The 8,404-nt window shown below is 36.4% G+C and overlaps 1 pseudogene; it reads right to left on the bottom strand.

Annotated features, from left to right (window-relative positions):
* Positions 1-4,389: 4,389 nt before the first annotated feature.
* LOC101648606 lies at positions 4,390-5,030 on the bottom strand (annotated as a pseudogene).
* Between the last annotated feature and the right edge of the window lie 3,374 nt (positions 5,031-8,404).

Here is an 8,404-nt window from a genome sequence, read left to right as displayed (position 1 = left end):
AAATGTTTTGAGAATGATGAGGACAATGAATGTACAAATGTGCTTTACAATTGATGTATGTATGGATTTTGATAAGAGTTGTATGAGCCCCTGATAAACAATTAAAAGATAAATAAATAAATATTTCTCTCTCCTGTTCACTCTTCCTCTCTCTCTCATGGGTCCTGTTTCTCTGTAAAACTCTGTCTTTATTTCCTAGGGCTGACATCAATAACAGCATGCTACCATGTGGGTGGCTTTAAAGAAGAGAAATGTATTGTCTCAATGATCTGCAGGCTAGAATTCTAAAGTCTCGCTCTTAGCTTCCGTTTTCACTATTAGGTGCCACCAAATTGTCTCCAACTCATAGCAACCCTAGTCACAGCAGAACAAGAGATATCCTCACAATTGATAAGTTTGCGCCCATTGTTGCAGCTGCTGTGTCATTCCATCTCATTGAGAGTCTTCCTCTTTTTAGCTGACCCTCCATCAAGCATAATGGCTTTTCCAGGGACTGATCTCTTCTGATAACATGTCCAAAGTTCATGAGACAAAGTGCCACCATCTTCGCTTCTAAAGGGCACCGTGGCTATACTTCCTCCAGGACAGATTTGTTCGTTCTTCTAGCAGTGTAGGATAGCTCCCGTATTTCTCACCAGCACCAAGTTCAGATGCAACAGTTCTTCTCCGGTACTCCTTATTCATTACTCAGAGCTTGGCCCAAGCACATCTTCATCCTCATGCTCTTTCACACTTCAATTATGTGTTGTGCAGCCAATTTGCTGAGTATATTAAGTAATTTGATTTATTGAGTAAAGCTTTCATAAGCATTGATTATGAATCTAAGTAAATGAAATCCTTGACAATTTCAGTCTTCTTTCCAGTTTTCAGGATGGTGTCTATTGGGTCAACTGTGGCGATTTTGATTTTCTTTAAGTTGAGTTGTAATCCATACAGAAGGCTGCTACCCTTGATCTTTATCAGCAAGCGCTTCAAGTCTTGCACATTTTCATCAAGGGAGGTTGTCTTACCTGTATATCTCAGGTTGTTAATAAACCTTCCTCCCATACTGGTGCCATATTCTTCTTCATATAATTCAGCTTCTCTGGTTATCTGCTAAGCATACTGATTGAATAAGTATGATGAGAGGATACAACCCTGCTACATGCGTTTCCTGATTTTAAACCATGAAGTGTTCCCTTCAAACGACTGTTTCAAATTCTATGTCCAGGTTCTATATGAGTACAATTAAGTGTTCTGGAATTCCCATTCTTTTCAAGGTTATCCATAATTTATTATGATACACACATTTGAATGACTGTCTTTGCATAATAAATAAAACACAAGTAAATACCTGTCTGATAAACTCAACTTTCAGCCAAGATCATCTGACATCAGATATGATATCCCTCCTAGTTGTCTTTTTCTGAATCTGACTTGTATTTCTAGATGCTCCCATTTGATGTGTTATTGAATCCATTTTAAAATTATATTAAGCAAAATTTTACACATCTTGCATGTGACATGATTTATAACTTTCCATAATTTCCATATTTTGTTGCGCTACTTTTCTTTAGAATGGGTACGCATATCTTCTAGACAGGCAAGTAACTATCTTCCAAATTTCTTTGCATAGGCTAGTTAGTGCTTCTAGTATTGCATCAATTTGTTTCAGACTAGACCAGAACATGTACACAGGTATAGATAAGAGACTGGAGCTCAGGACACACAGAATCTAGGAACAGGAGTGGGAATAGGGATAGCAGAAGGGTAGGGGGAAGAGCAGGAGAGGAAGGGAAAGTGGGAACCAATTGCAATGATCGACACATAACCATACACCCCTCTACAGGGGGAAGAACAACAGAAAACATGGGGGGGCAGTGGTCGGTGTGAGATGATATGAAAATAATAAAAATGTGGAATCTATCAAGGGGTTACGAGGGTTGAGGGGAGGGGGGAAAAGAGGAGCTGATACCAAGGGCTCAATAGAAAGTAAATGTCTAGAAAAGAATGAAGGTGACATATATACAAATTCGCCTGATGCAAGCGATGTATGGATTCTGACAAGAGCTGTAAGAGTCCCCAATAAAATTATCTTTTAATTAAAAATAATAAAAAATAAATATTTCCATTCATATTCTGTCAATTCTTGGAGTCTTGTTTTCCCTAATACCTTCAGGGCAGCTTGTACTTCCTCTTTCAATACCATTGATTCTCGACCCTATGCTATCTCATAAAATGGATGAATATTGACCAATTATTTTTGGTGCAGTGACTATCTATTCCTTTTAATATTTCCTGAATCATTCAGTACTTTTCCCAGAGAATCCTTCAAGATTACAACTTGGTGCGTGAATGCATTCTTCAGTTATTTCTATTTGATAAGTATTGAACACCTTTTTACTGTGGGTTTTCTAACTACCTTCAAGTCTTTGCATATTTTATTGTAATGCTTTACTTTTTCTTCTTGAGGCTTTTTGATATTTTCTATTCATCTTTTTTTCATCGTTTCTTCAATTCGCTTTGCTTTTCTACATTTAAGAGCAAGTTTCAGTCTCTTTTGACATCCACTTTGGTCTTTTTTCTTTCCTCTTTTTTAATGACCTTTTGCTTTATTTATGTATGATGTTCTTGATGCCAACCCACAGCTCATCGGGTATTCTATCATTAGTGTTCAATTTGTCAAATCTGTTTCTTGAGATGTTCTCTAAATTCAAATGGGTTATACTCAGTCATATTATTTTTCTTGTGTACTTGTTTAATTTTCTTTAGCTTCAATTCAAAATTACATATGAGCAATTGATTATCTGCCCCAGTCATCCCCTGACCTTTTTGGCTTGTGATATTGGCCACCTCCATCATCTCTTCCCCTGATGCACTCAATTTTAGTCTTGTGTTTTCCATCTGGTGAGGCTCATGTATATAGTTGACATTTTAATTGCTGAAAAAGGATGATGCTGTTTGCCCCATTTAAAGCCTTGGAAACCTTCTACTTTGTCACTAAAATTGACTCAATGACTGTGAGCTTGCTGTTTGGGTTTGTATTTTACCTTCATATAACATATAACATATAACATATTACAGGTGAGGAAACTGAAGCCCATAGAAGTTCAATTATTTACCACTAAATCTATAATTATTTACCTATACATTAGACATTCCTATCCAGAGCCCACACAACATGATACATATGTTTTTTCCAAAACCCAACTACCTCCCTATTGTGTACAGTATTTCAACCAACCAAATATTCCAACTATGATGATAATGGTACAAGTCACCAGGTAGGATTTTTGTGCACAGTTGTGTGGGTTGCACACTGTACCACCTAGGGATTGTCATTTATGCTAATTCTATCTCTTGGGTTGTTCAGTAGACAGCTTATGTATTTTAGACAACTTCCAATTTTTCTAGATGCATACTTTGTACAGTCTTAATTCTGATTATTAATAGATATTTGCTATGACTTCTTCTCATTTTGAGTCACATCCCCATGAGCATGTGAAAGTCCTAAAGCTTTGCTCCATTCACATCATGAAGGTCACCTGTACTTTGCAAAAGAAGCTGCTCCCTGGTCATGTTTTGAATGTCTTCTGACCTGAGAGGCTCCTCTTCCTACACTCTAAGACTGGTTGCTATTCAGAAAATCCCTCAGAAATGGATCGCCTACTTCTTTCTAGTCTGTTCTTGGTCTCAAAGCTCTGCTGGAACCTGTTCGCAATGGGTGAACTTACTGGTATTTGAAATTCTGGTGGTATAGCTTCCAGCATTGTGGCAGCATGCTATAACACCACATCCTACACACAGTACAAGAAATTGACAGACAAATGATGGTAGCTTTTGATGGAATCTGGAAATCCTTGGCATTCCTTGTTTTGCAACTATGCCTGCTTCTGTCATATAATCATCCTTATTTTGTCTATATTTGTGTTTGTTATCCTTTTATTACATAATTTGGATGGGATCAGGATCTGCCTTGGTGTTCACTTTGCCCAAGGAAAACATGTCTTTTTGCCTCATCAGTAGTTGAAGAATCCCTTTCTTCCATCGAAAGCTCTTTTTTTATGGCCCTGAACAAAGTCAGCTTTGATCAGCATCTCTACTTTTTATGTTGCACTAAAATGGTTAGGGATCAAAGACAGATTTTCTTAAGAGCTGTTTTCATGATAACTTCAAGATTTGTGGAAATCTCTCCAATTTTTTTGGAGTACAAATAAAAGTTTATTGTAGAAAATTAAAGTATTCATATTTCACAGTCCAGTAAGGATAATGAAAGATTAATTATTTAAGTCCACAAAGTTTTAATTTTACTATCCGCTCTGATTCTAATGATAAAGATGACCTGACTAAAAGTTATCAAAGTAAACATTATAAATAAAGCCTCATCCTTTAACAAGACTATTTCAGATATTATTTCTTGGCATAGGTGATCTTCATGGCATGGGATGGTGTGATCTTAAATCCTTGTAAAGCATCCCTGGCAGCTCCAGCCTGCCCATCATTTTCAAATTCAACAAAGCTATGCCATGCCTTCTAGGTACCACATTTATAAGCTTCCTTAAAACCAGGAACCTTATTAAACATCATGGACAATATCATCTAAATAGTCTCTTCTGGTAAATTATTAAGGAATAAAATCTAGTTTGGAGGGTAATCAGGGTCTTGAGAATTGCAGTTGAATTTTCTTGAGTGTTAGCTGAATTTGGTTTTCTCTGGCCAAGTTTTTCTTTCTGTTCGTTGCAATCTGTTCCACAATGTTGACTTTTTTCTTTTCTTTTGTCAGCAAAAGTGCCGCACAGTTTAGATATTATATCAGAATCTGGTTTTGCATACTGGATTTGCATTTGTTTGCCATAAAACAGAAATCCTTGTAACTGTCTCAAGGCATTTGTGGATGAGCACAGTTCTTTAAATATAACAAAGGTCTGACCCCTCATCTTTATTGTCTTTAAAGCCACAAAATCTACCCCATGGCCAAACTGAGAAAACAGAGCACATAAGGACCTCTTGAATTCCTCCTTTTTAATTTTGTCATTTATATTGTTGATATAAATTATATGATATCAATTGTATGATTTGATCTGATATCCGTGTTTTTGGTTATACTGTCCAGGCAACCTGAGGTCTTCTTCCATTAGCGTCCTCTTAATTTTTTTCCTAGAAGAGGAGAGGAAATATGATGTATTGGTTTCTACAATTTTCAAAAGTCTGTGTTCTATATCCCTGACAGAGTTAACAGCAGAGCCTTGTTTATACTTTATGCTATGTGTAATGCAACTTTCATTTCTGTGCCTATTTCCTTTTCTGTTTCATTTTCCGCTCTAAATTCTTTCAGCTCAATTTCTGTCTACTTCTCCTGTCTGATCATCAATAATTGGAGATTCAACATTTCTTTTCCCAACTATTTTCTCTGAGAAATTATATTTTCTTTATTATCTTAGAGAAATATTTTCTCCATATCCATTGTGATTCATTTTTTGTGCAGTGCATTTTCTTGATCTACCTTTGCTTGTTATTTTTGCACAAATTGTTTACAATATTTCTTTTCTGGTTCTTTTGAGTAGAGGTCATAGTATCTGGGCTGGGTATCATTAAAGCATAATGCAAGTGAGCAACCTAGAATAGATTTAGAGTAGTGTTTTTTTTTTAAGTACAGATGTATTGTCCCTGACCCTTTCATCACCAGAAAGTATGTCCTTTTAACATATGTCACCTGAAGCAGCATTGGGATAACTTTTAATTGCTCATGACTATCTTATGATTTACAGCAATTTTGACACATTTTCACTTTGCTCATTAAATGCGAATAACACTCCCATCCCCATTCCCACCTCATTGTGAACACCTAAAATATGCCCTCCTCAGATTTACAAATGCCCTTGTTGTATTAGGTGCTGCTTAATCGGTTTTGACTCATATTGAACCTATGTACAACAGAACAAACAGCACCCAATCCTACACTCTCCTTACACTTGTTGTTATGTGGGCCCATTGTAGCCACGGTGCCAATTCATCTTGTTGAGCATTCTCCTCTTTTTCCCTAACCCCTGAAAAATGCCCTAGGACAATAATCATCAGCCTAGATATTTTGGTCCCTGTGAGACATTTGGAATTTTGTAGGTACATTTTTGAGTGCCACAACTGGGGAAGCCAGGGATGTTTCTAAACATCCTATTTGCATAAAATAATCCCACAACAGTTAGCTAGCCCAAATGTCTGTAATATTGAAATTGAGGTATACTTCTCTAGAGAGTGGAAGGCTACTATTACCCAGCTGGGAACTAAAGTCTGACTAGCGACCAAAGGCATTCATGTAAAGCGGGTTTATTGTAGAGTTGGTGTATTTCAGAGTTAACTGACAAAGATCTGTTCTCCTCTCGACCATCTTACTGACAGTATTTCTATGCCTTTCTTCATGAAACTCTTATTTCTCTGCCAGTCTAAATAGTTTTAAAGAGTTCGGAAGCGTATTTCAGATTGTTCCTTTGGTCCCTAAAAATGTACATTCTCTTTTATACAGGCTTTCATGGGACCAAAGGTCTGTTGAGACTTCTGTTCGACTCTTGATTTCCTCAGTCAACTAAGGCAGATTTCTCTCCACTGGATAACCTTCTCCATAGCTAGGGACTGGAGGCGTGAGTTGTCTCATTTTATTTAGAATGTGGTCTTTTTCGCTGCTTTTCACGCTCCTTGTTGTGTACAGCTGGTTTCAAATAAAAGCACCAGATGGAGTCCCCTTTGCTTTGACATCTGTAACCTGAAGTTATTTATGCCCAAGTGTTATATGTTTTTCCTTGCTATTTGAAATGAACCCTTTCTATAATCTGTTTCCTTGCTGATTATTTCTAGTAGGAAAAAATAGGTATAGAATTTCACATATTTACTTTGACGTTTTAGCTACCTTATTTAATACTGTTAATGGTTCTATTATTTTTCAGTGGGGTCTGTTTTGCAAAGTATGCATCCAGCCATTATTAAGAATGTTGTCATCTATTTTTCAATTGTTATAGATTTTGTATCATTCATTATGTATTCTTGAATTGACCAAAACTTATATAAGTGTACCAAATAATTGTGAGAGTAAAATGTATCCTTTTATTAACTCTAACTTTACCAAGAATGTTACTAATGTTTTATAATTATTCAATCATTCATTAATTAATTAGCCTTTTTAAATTTTTTGAAATGTAACAGCACTATACAAGATATTGTTCATACAGTATTTAACTAACCATTAGTCTCTACTCTCATAGTCCCTGCTAATAAAGATACCAACTATAGGTGCATAAGTCAATAAGTATTGTTACCAGAGTTCCAGTTAATACATGTATGCATTTATTAAAAAAAACCCATATGTTTAAAGCTATCTGTATGATCAATGGATAGCTGCAGACAAGTTCTCCTAGTACTACACTTATCTTATTCTCCTTAGGGTGCCTTCAAAAGAAGTGTTCCATCAAAATAATGGCTTTCAAGGGAATCTACCTGTTCAGTTTCATGTGTGACAATGAAATCAGCTCAGAAGGTTATGACAACTGATCTTTGGGATTCCAAAAATGTAATCTTGATAGATTTTCTTAGAGACACACGATGGTCATTTGGGCTTATTAGGAAATAATGTTTAAAAAAATGGAGATTTGAACTGTTGAAAAAATGACCAGGGAAATTTCACTGGGGATTTCCCCCCCTCCCTTTACAATAATGAACCTGCTCATTCTTCGAAGAGAACAAGGACTATACTAGGAGAATTTCACTGGGAAACGTTACCCCATACAGCCCTTTACCTTGCCTCTTTGGATTTCCATCTGTTTCCAGGTCTCAAGTACATTGAAAAGGAAAGTGATTGGAGTCCCACAAAAATGCCCACTATTTTTTCTTCATGTAAATGACAGAGCACCAAATTCTTCAGGAAAAGTTAAAGACTTGTAACACCACTTTCAGAATTGTATAGACTTGGATAAAGGATATGTCAAGAAACAATAGCTTCATAATTTGATAGTTTTTTCTCCTTGTTGGCTCTTTTGAAAAAAAATCATTTTATTGGGGGCCTCATACAACTCTTATCACAATCCATACATCCATCCATTGTGTCAAATTACCCATTTATAAACTATCAAGGGCTCATGAGGGAGAGGGGAGCGGGGAGGGAGGGGAAAAATGAGGACCTAATGTCGGGGGTTTAAGTGGAGAGAAAATGTTTTGAGAAATGATGTACAAATGCGCTTTACACAATTGATGTGTGTATGGATTGGGATAACAGTTGTATGAGCCCCTAATAAAATGTTAAAAAAAAATTAAGTCCTGAAAAAATAAGTGTCAGTCGATTAGGAGAAAGGCACTCCATGTGGAAGGAACAGCATGTGCAGAGGCCTTGAGACCTGTTGTATGGACTAAGGAAAGCCAGGATTGGTTGGATCTTAGTAGT

This window comes from Echinops telfairi, unplaced genomic scaffold (assembly GCF_000313985.2).
Source record: "Echinops telfairi isolate 266 unplaced genomic scaffold, ASM31398v2 ScPeMD7_6080;HRSCAF=6971, whole genome shotgun sequence".
Classification (NCBI taxonomy): Eukaryota; Metazoa; Chordata; class Mammalia; order Afrosoricida; family Tenrecidae; genus Echinops; species Echinops telfairi.
Note: the sequence above shows the minus strand (reverse complement) of the source record. Positions and strands in the feature narration are given on the sequence as shown.